Genomic DNA, 9,764 nt, shown 5'->3' on the forward strand with positions numbered 1-9,764 from the left:
GCTTTCAGGTCGAGGGGGTCGGGGTGCAGGGGTGCAGGCTAAGAGGTTTTAACAACCACGACAAATCAAAAATCAAAAAGTCCATCACCGCTTTTCCACAAACTGATGTAAATACTAGAAGGTGCACAGGGTTAGATACATAAATACAGAACCCCATAGTAACACACATGATATGAAAATAATTCAGTAAACAATAATTAAACCTCATAAGTACCGGTAACATAACACCGACCATATTATACATATCTGATAAAAATAAAATAAAAAAACTATTAAGAAACACTGAATTCTGGGACTGTCAGTCTAAAGTTTTTTACTGTAAATTATAAGATGATTTGTATGGTAAGAATGGTAAATTTATTGGTATTTTACTGTGGACTTATGAAATCTGAGGTTTGAGGTTGGATCTGATGGAGAGAGACTTTATGTATATGAATATTTATGTAGTGCAACATGAGCATGATCAGTGCCAACAAAAATAGGGGCAGGGCTATGTGCAAAAGTAAATGTTCAAATATATTTAGCAAATAAATGAGTTAATTTTATGTGTGGCAATGTGGAGAAAAAATTTTTACTGTATAAATAAAATAAAAAAATGTCATATTAACCTATACTACATCAAAACATTTTTAGTTTTTTCATTACTCATTTTCTGGTTTTATGTCAGGGGTGATAATTTTTGAGCAAGGCATAAATGTGTGGATGATACTGTGATAGATTCAGTACTTGAGTTCCCATTAATGTCCTTTGGCATGAATAAATGGTTTAATTTATTGTGTTAAAAGTAAAGATGAACTAAAAATTACCACATGATGAATCAGTAACGCAATGTCTGTGTCCCACAATATTGTGGTTTGTGTGTTAAATGTTGAGGCTAATTTGAGCGGTATCTAATGATGCCAGACATTCAGATTGGACCAGTTGCTGAAATAATGAGTTAGCTTGAGTTTCATTGCAACACGCTGCTTTCTGTCAGTTATGATCGGATGAGAAGCATCCTGGTGGTGGATCATGACTTGATCTTTTATTATGGACTGCTTGTGTCTCGCGTGGGCCGTCTGGTACATGAGGGTGCAGGTGGATGTTGAAATTATGAGAACAAGAGCAGCAGCATCATCAATGGGCATTTGTATCCTGATTTCTATTGTATTGTGTGTGTATGAGTATTTTACTGATGTCAGTAACAGACATAAAAGCATCTCCACAGCGCAGGGAGACATTAGGTAGCACACAGATTAATAATGTAGTGAAGACATTCACTGGGTTATTCATAGTTACAGGAAGCAAGGTGTTTGTGTGTGTGTATAAAAGTAAAGTTTCTTCTATGGGTTTTAGCATAGATTTCTTGGGTTATACTAAAACCCTTCACCTTCAGAGTTCTTTGTTGTTTTCTTTAGCTCAGTATGCTGTTGGTTTCATGTGTTATAATAAAGTACAAACAATGCTGGCCATACTAGCTTCATACTATTTTTCTTTAAGAAAAGTCAGTATAACATTTTAAAAACCAATACAAGTTTGTGCTGTTGATTGCCACAGAAAATTATTCACCCTTCAGTTCACAAAGAGCATTATGCTTTTATTCAGCAAGGAGGCGTGAAATTGATCAAAAATGCAATTTAAAGACATTTTGTAAAAAAAAAAAAAAAAAAAAAGTTTGTGTTTGACAAATTTGACATTTTGTTTTCTACAAAAATATGGAAGAGCACAAGAAATATTTCTTGCACTGCAAATTAATCATCATATTAGAAAGATTTCTGAAGGATCATGTGACACTGAAGACTGGAGTAATGATGCTAAAAGCTCAGCTCATATATAATACAATAGAAAACCTTTCTTTTAAGTTCTAATAATATTTCATAATATTAAAATTTTTACTGTACATTTGACCAAATAAATACAGCCTTTTAGTGAATGAGACTTCTTTGAATATGTAATATAATATAATGCATTATAAAATAGTATAAATATAATATTTCTATTATATATGTACACATTTTAATTACATTTTTAAGTGCATTAATTTTAATGATTTTTGTTTAAATTTATTTACTGAGGGATGAGTATCCTATGCAATCAGCCTCATTTTTCTTTATTTTGCATTTCTATCCCTGGGAGACAGCAATTAGTGACAGTAAGAAACCGAAACATGCACAAAAAAGCACCAGATCTGATGTTTTGTGTATTTACAGCTTATTAACCAAATACCCTTTGCAATCTGAAATCTACAACGTTGGCAGTGTGTGTGTGTGTGTGTGTGTGTGTGTGTGTGCAGTGGGCACTCTCTAATTGGTTAGAAGTAGCGATGATTTAAACAATGCAATGTGTGAGTGTGCAGGTGCACCAGGCTCACTTTACAGGGTAACAACACCCGATTTTTGCCAGAAAATCACAAATAATGTCTGTGTCCAAAATCACATATTCTTTTGAGGTAGGTGCTGAGCAGGTCATTTAAAATTACATACTTCCCTACCATATTGTATGAAAAGCTCTATGTGAATGGAGTTTATATGTGTAAATAGTATTCATAAACTAAGTTTATGAATAAGTATTCATTAACTAAGTAATAACTTGTTCAGAAGAAATAGGCATATTACTACTAGAAATAGAAATATACCTACTCAGAGAATATGCAATTTTGGACACAGCCATAGTAGGCTATTCATAAAATAGCAGAAGAAAAATCTTAAAATGAGTGGTTCATTCATAAAATTAGGAAGTCAATGAGTATAGTGCTGAAAAGGGGCGGGGCTTCAGAAGGTCTATATAGAATGTTCTTTTTTGCGCTCGTGAAGCAAGTTTCAAAACAAATACAGACCTACTATACAGTATTAGATTTCAGACGCAAACTCATAGAAACCAGTCAAAACACCACTGCAACCACATAGCAATGTGTTAACCGCATAGCAACACCAAACTCATTTCAGCATCAAGCTATGCACGAGCAAACAGCGCTAAAACTCTAATTATGCAACATTTTCTATTTGCAAATGCCTTAGCAATACAAACGTACAGTAGTTTGTCATACCAATAAAGCGTATTAAATCTGACAGATACTGAGAGAGAGGGAGAAAGAGTTTTGCATTGCAAGAATGGTCAGATAATTAGAGGACATCATCTGTATGCGCGAAATAAATTATGATTTAGAGCATCTTTACAAACTGATATGATCCAAATGACATTCTAGAAGGACGAAGGGAACTGTTAATAACTTTTCAAAGGCTTTGCACCGCAATAATCAGAGAATAATTGTGTCTACAACAGAGACAGTCTGCTGTGATCAAGCTCCTGGTGTGTGTGTGTGTGTGTGTGTGTGAGCGTGAGTATCTGTTCAGAGCTCGTGGGCTGTGTTTTTATCCCACCCTCCTGTAGTTCCCCTGTCTCGTACTTAATTGAATATGTTTAATATTTTAGTTCAAAAGGTTCCGGCCGTCTGAAATATGTTGATATCAGTGTTGCAGAAGACGGTAATTACTCCAGCAGACGTGTGCTGTGCGCACGTGTGTTTGTGTATGACTTTGAAGTGGACCGTTTTAATTAATTTGCTAAATTATATTTCAAAGCTTCTAATGAAGTGCCGCAGATTAGCATACACAATAAATCCATCAGTGGAAACAGTGACAGCTCCTCACACATGCGCACACACACAGTGATATTAAAGCTGGACGTCCTCGCTCATCTCTGTTACGACCTCCTGCATGCGCTCTGTGTAATTAGCTTTTATCTGAAAGGACACCCTGGCTTCTGCAGTCACCCGTCGATGCCGATGCTGTCATGAAGCACTTATGAAGATCTGCACCCCCCTCGAGACACCCGGACCTTAGGAAGCTCCCCAGACACTGCGCGTGCATTTTCAGAGTTTGATGGCGGTGAACATTCTTGTGGGTTTAATTACCAATCCTAAAAATAACCAAATTAAAAGTGCACTAGAAGTTACATAAATGAAATGACATTTTAATTTATTAACAAATATATTACTGTAATTATATTAAACTATAGTGGTTTGAACATCATCCTATTAATTCTAAGAACTAGCAATCAGATTGATTTGATAAAACTGAAAAAAAAAAAAAAAAGGACATCATAAGCCCCTTTCACACTGCACGTTGGGCCTGGAAAATTGCCGGGTCGCCTTCTGTGTGAAAGCAAACCCGTCCCGGGATTGATTACGGGATTGATCCCGGGTCGGGGACCTAGTAACATTGCCGGGTTCAGTCCCGGAATGACTTCTGTGTGAACAAAAGTCAGAACATGTCATGTCTTTACAGGACCTTTATGGGTTGTGTGTGAGCGCACACACATATTCCAGGTAATTACTGGCAGTGTGAAAGTGCAAAATCTAGCGACCCGTGAACAATTGCCGGGACACTTTACCTGTGTATTTTCCGAAACTGCAGTGTGAAAGGGGCTATAGAGACATGGATCTGGGAGTCTTTCACTTGGGCCACTAAGAAACTGCCTAGAAAACTGACTGGAAATCATAGCAACCACCCAGTACATCCTAAGAGCCACTTATGACACATTTCCACTGCATAGTGCAGTACGGCTCAGTACGGTTCATTTTGGGGGGTTTTCCACTAGGAACAGTACCTGGTACATGGTACTGTTTTTTTAGTCATGCAAAAACGTGATATGTAAACTCTGCTGATCAAGGATTGGCCGGAGAGAATCATTACTACCTACATCACTTACGGCACAAACGCAACAGAATCGCTAGATTTAAACCAGCACAGCCAGCGAAGAATCGAACGCAACTGTTTTGAACGAGCGCACCTTTTTTCTTAACAACCAAAAATATTGTTGTCTGTTGAGGAAGTACAGACATTCCTCTCACTGATAGCAGAGGAGCAGTTCCAGTGTGAGCTTGATGGGGCAATGTGGAATGAAAACGTTTTTCAGGAGTCACGGCAGTAAAGACTGTGCAACCATGTGAACTAAGTGACATGTGAATAATCCTGCCCACTCCTAGGCGGTACTAAACTTTAGTGGAAACGCAAACTGAGCCGTGCAGAGCTGAATCATACCATGCATTGGAAAAGCGCCATTAACCACTCATAATACCATAATACGGGAACCACCCAGAACACCCTAGTAATCAATCAGAACAATGTAGTAACCACCCAGAACACCCAAGCAACTACCAAGTAACCACCTAGAGCACCCTAACAACCGCCTTCTTGTAACCACCAATAACTCTTTAGTAGAGGACAACTATTTTAGCAGAACTATACTAAAGTTTTTTTTATAATGAAAATGTTTACTTGTAGCCATCTGCCATTTGTCACCTGAAATATCTGAAAAGCACATGAATATCTTGAGTGTTGAGAGGATTTAGACAATGATGCTACAAACTGCAGTCTGCTTGATAAACAGCTAAACTAGCTAGCGTCTGGGCTCAGTCATGAATGTTTCAAAATACACTTCATCATGTGAAGCTATTAAATGCCATTAAGTAGCGACTGACATGCTAAACACAAGCTGGCACCATGAATATTTTAGGAGAGTGTGGAGCATCTAGAGAAATAAATGATCTGGTCTGGAAAGAGCTGATATGACTTTAGACTTAGCAGGTGATGTATGAAAGAGAACTGGGTGGAGAACAGGTGTAGCATACTGACTGAACGCTAGTTTGTTGGGTATTTCTTTTTGATGCGTGTAATTCAAGCGGAGCGGTACAGACATGAGTGTGGACTTTCATTGATGGGTCCTTGCAGCTCAGCGCTGAGGACTCCTGGGAGATAAGGACGCTTGTAATTGAGTGTTGTTTGTTGTTTTGTTCCGACGATGACTTTCCGCTGAATGTTGACAGCAGAAGATGAATCTCAAACACTTACAGTAAAGACCGACTCACTGAGGTACAGAACACAAAACACCGTAAAGCTACTCCTGGAACTCATCGACAAACAAATAACAAGAACACTAAAAAAAAAAGCTGTAAAAGCATTCAGATGTACAGAGATGTTTTTGTGTTTCTATTAGCCATGTGAAAGTGAAACAGAGCAAGACTGAGATGAACAGGAACATCTACAGAGATGAAAATCGGTAGATTTAAATGTGCAATAATATAATGCGTAAGACTTTACTGTTTTTGGCAGGCCCAAGTTCCCTGCATGGAAACAACTTCATGTGAAGAATTTTACGATGTCAAATATGATTGTCTCTGCCCATACTACATTTGTCCCCATCTTCTTAATGTCTTATTGCCAGTGTGTTGTCTTATTGCCTCCTTCAATGCTATTCAATGTCTATGCTATTTTTTTTTTTTTGCCTATTTTACCATTCAAGAGGTGTCCGAATCTGTTCTCTTAGAAAGTAATAGCCTTAACAAAGCCATCAATTATTTGTATAAACTAGGCGCCACAAAAGTGCTGGCAAATGATAAAAAAAACCACACACACACAAGCTAGCATACTTTTGTAAGCACATAGCAACCTCTCATCTACCACCTAGTAATGACTAACTACATCATATGTAATTGTTTTTGCCTGCTTAATCATCCAACAGGTGAAAATCCTAAATCTGATCACTTAGAAAGTAGCATCCTCGGCTACACCACACAATATTTTGTATTAATTTTCTTAGATGCCATAAAACTATCAAGCAGACTTCAGTTTATTTATATTTTCCTGGCAAATGATAAAACGGACAAAAAAAAAACCAGCAAAAAAAAAAAACGTACATTGGACGTCATAAAGACTAGAAGGTGAATGTTTTTGACCACCTACAGTAGTAACCACCTTCTGGAATTCTAGGTGGTTACAAATTGGTTGCTAATGTTTTCTGGGTGGTTACTATTGTAGGTGGTCAAAAACGTTCACCTTCAAGTCTTAACACCCTAGTAACCTCCTAGCAATCACCCAGAACAGAAACATACAAGTATGTGTTTTATTAATTTGTTCTTGAAATTTTAGTTCCACTATTTTAGTTAAATGGGTTGATGATTGATTGATGAAATGATTTACTTAATTGTTTCCATGTTTTGGGAATTTATTAATAGAACATAAAATTTAACTTAAATGGAGGAAATACGAATTAAAAACCATTAGCAGAGGCTACAGTTAAAAAGTGAAAGCATCATGCATTCTTGCCGTTCATTTTCACAACAGTGGAGTTTGAGGGAACTGAAAATTAAAAACGGGTTTCAAAGTGCACATTTTTGAAAATGATTCTGTTATTGTAAAAAATAAAATACAATGGTGAAAACAGTGTGTTCCGTCAGTATGTACTGTACATATTCGGTTGTTAAGTGATGACGTAAGAAGCGCTGTTTCCGGGTCCAAGCCTCAACTCGCTTCACTTGAGAATACGACCTCAGCAGCCATTTATAAGCACTGTTTAGTCATATTAATAATTTAAGCTAAACGCTTTCAAACTTACGGAATACACCACAGTCTCCGTGCTCACAGCGTCCCAAACACAATTTTTATATATATATTTTTTTATATTTATATTTTCATTGTCTGCCTATCTGGGACTTCGGTATGGAGTTAAAGGTTAAGATTATAACTTTTTCGCTAGTATTCTATCACATTGTGAGTTTATATTAGCACCTTTTGTTGTTTTCTCGTGGTAACTGATAGAGCGTTTGGACACGGAAGCGCTGCTATGTGACGTCAGACTTGACTTAAGCGAATAGGTGTATTGTGTTTCTTTACAAAGTGGCATCACCAACTACTGGCCAGGAATGCATAATACATAATTTCAGTTGTTTTTGCAGATCCTATGTGAACTATGCAAACTTTTCAAAAATGCAAAAAAAAAAAAATCGTTCTGTTTTTAGTGCAATCGTTGTTGTGTCAGTGCACCCTAAGATGCAAGAGTTTTGAGCAAATCCCTTACCCTAAATATGAACAGTAATAGCAATGCTAGCATTAGCAAACACAGTAATTAGCTTCACTGAAGAACAAAGTCAATTGAAAGTTCCCATCTAGAAGCGTACACTGCCCAAATACTGTACACTCATCTTTTCAGAGTGAGTGACTCCTTAGAGACGTGTTTGCTAATGAGGACACTCGATGAGCTCTCTGCACCGAATGACGTCAGGACTGCGGCCCACGCGCTGACCTGCTCGTGTCGATCTGTGAACGAGTGCGTGAGAACCAAAGGATGAGACAATGAGTTGGGTTGTGCAAATGACTCCTCAGCTTAAGGGACTTAAACAGGGAGAATGGCTCAACAATTGGGCTCTGTCAAGTGTTCCACAAACTTTTTTTGTGTGTTTATTAGTTCTAGTCTGTCAGCTGATGTGCAGATGTTACACAAAGGTCACACGTTCATGTAGTTATATATTATATTCACAGCTGACTGTACTCAGCTTTCTGTGTTTGTGTCTGTTATTTATACAATTGCTTTAGTTTCACATCACATGGATAAATTACAGTTTAAAATAGTTATTTTTGAATGGCAGTGTATGTTAAATCATCTTTTAATAATGTACTACAGTATATGGCTATGGTTCTTACATTTTGGACCTGAAGAAAATCTGTATTTTGAAATTATAAAAAAGGCTTTTTAAGCACACATGAGAAAGTTTTGTGAGATTGAGCCCCACACACACTAGTATGGTTCCTAGCTGTGCCTTGTGTCTGTCTCTAGCTATTATACCATACACACTTCTGTCGCTGCAGGCTATCAGTTCTACTTATTGGAGGTTTTTGACAAGGTCTGCCACATGCCTTTACCACTGTCCATCACTCCAGACCGCGATGGTGCAATAGCACACCCATAAAATGAAAACTCTGTCATCACGCTGTGCCAAACACACAGGACTTTTTATTTCTTCAGTGGAACAGAAATCGAATTCATGAATTTTCTTGTATATATGATGAAAGTAAAACGTTAAGCTCCAAAATGACACAAAAACCAGCATAAAAATTTCATAAAGGTCTCGTGTTCTATATATATATATAGAAGCTTGTTTTTATGTGATAAAAAAAATAAAAGTTGTGACATTTAATAGACAAAAACTTAAACTTAACATAAAAAAATACAATTGTGAGATACTGTAAAAAGTTGCAGTTGATTTCTTTTCGTAGCAGCCAAAAGAGTTAAATGTACACAAATTTTGACAGTAAAGTTAGAATTCTTCTCAGAACAGAGTTTATATCTCGCAATTCAGAAAAAAAATCTGAAAAAAATTCTGAATTGTGAAATAATAAGTCATAAAATACCTTTTCTATTATATTATTTTGTCTCAGAAAATGGGCTTCTATACATATGTTAAAACAATATGGTTTTAACTTCTTGAAATAAAGGGAGCATAACAGTGTGTAGATCCTTTTTCTATTTTTTGATTCATCCTTTGATCTTGCACCTTGTCAAGACTTTTTTGGAAATGCGTATTTAGATTTTTCTTTACTTCTATACATACTGTATGTGCAATAGTCTGTTTTTAACAAAGAACTGGAAATGTTTATCCACTGAAAATGCACCAGATTTGGATCATACATGTCTTCTGTTTGTTCCTCAGTGACTTGAAATCGTTTTTTGATCAAAGTGCAGAGTACATACTGTCTAATTTTCTGAAACGTTCATGTTACATTTTGTGTCTCATTGGAGAATTTTTGATTTTAATTTCAATTTGGAAATAGAAAGAGTAACCTGAATAGACCCCAAACATTCACCTCTTATGTCCTGCAGAAAAAAAATGGACATTTTGGGCCAAGCTATTCCTTTAACATTGATGTCCCAAAGTAAACGCCCTGCTTTCATTCTGCCATGTTCCAGCAGGATCTTTAACTTTTGGCTCTGGAAGGAAACCAGGTGTC

Source organism: Carassius gibelio, chromosome A15 (assembly GCF_023724105.1).
Source record: "Carassius gibelio isolate Cgi1373 ecotype wild population from Czech Republic chromosome A15, carGib1.2-hapl.c, whole genome shotgun sequence".
In the NCBI taxonomy this organism is placed as follows: domain Eukaryota; kingdom Metazoa; phylum Chordata; class Actinopteri; order Cypriniformes; family Cyprinidae; genus Carassius; species Carassius gibelio.